This window comes from Charadrius vociferus, unplaced genomic scaffold (genome assembly GCF_000708025.1).
Source record: "Charadrius vociferus isolate BGI_N301 unplaced genomic scaffold, ASM70802v2 scaffold787, whole genome shotgun sequence".
In the NCBI taxonomy this organism is placed as follows: Eukaryota; Metazoa; Chordata; class Aves; order Charadriiformes; family Charadriidae; genus Charadrius; species Charadrius vociferus.
In genome coordinates, this window is record NW_009649307.1 from 963846 (window position 1) to 965035 (window position 1190).

The following is a 1190-nucleotide window of genomic DNA, read 5'->3' on the forward strand; positions in this document are numbered from 1 at the left end:
GGGGGACGGGGTCGCTCGCTCTCCCAGCTGAGAGTTTAGCACCAAGCTCCTATGGAGGATTGGTTTTCCCTCCACGTGGCTTTAAAGGCTGACAAGCCTCCGGCCATAGGGACCGGCCCCGTTTTTGGCACGGCAGCGATGCCGCGAGCACCCTTGGCGTGGGGTTGGGGGGACCAGGGCTCCCTCCCCGGCGGGGGCCCACGGGGGAAAAGGCTCCTTGGTGTGTCTGCAGGGAGCAAATACCGGCCCCGGGAAGGCCCCAAAGGATAAAGTGCCTTTCAACACCCTAAAGAACACGTCAGCATCACCCGTTACAAACAGCGTTATACTCTAATGCAGACCTAGTACAGACAACAGCTGGTAACACAGTGCCATGGAGAGCATATATAAATAGAGACTAACAAAAATACTGTTTTGGTCTTTTTTTCTCTTTTTTTTTTTTTTTTGTGTTTTTTCTTTTTTTTTCCTTTTTCCAGTAGGGTTGCGATGGCATGAGAGCAGAGCCCAGGTGCCCCGGGGGCGGCGGGACCAGGAGCTGCCCTCCTCGGGGGAGCCCGTGGGAATGGGCACTTCCTAATTCAGCATTAGGTGTTCAGTGATTCGCATCACCGTTCCAGTATTTTATGAGAGAAGCAGAAGAAGAAGAAAAAAAAAAAACAAAACCAAAACCGACCAACCAAACCCAAAAAACCCCCAAAGGTACTGAGCAAATACCACTGTGCAAAGTTTGCTAAGGAACTTTTCTATTCTGTAAACCAAAATCTGCAGTTTATGCTTCCAGCCGCCGCCCCAGGGAGGTTGCATCGCCCAGCCGGGCTCCTGCGGGGACCACAGCCCACCGGCGCTGGAGGTGGGCTGGATGAAGCCCCTCACCCGGCACGGGCTTGCTCTGCGTGTCCCCCCCCGCCATCCCCTCCCAGGCACAGCGGCAGGACCGGCGCCCCCCGGGCTGCACCCACCCTTGTGGTCTCGGATGCTCCTCCAGAGCCAGAAGCAGGAGGAGGGGGAGAGGGATGTGAGGAGCACAGGGCTCCATGAGATGAAAGGCTGAGGCTTTCCAGACGGGATCACCCTAAAAAAATCATTTCCAGGTGCATGGCGGGGGGGTGGGTTGGTTTGCTGGCCCTTCCGCGGGGACACGTGCCGGCACACGCCAGCCCCGTCCCCAGGGATGCTGCGATATGTAAGGT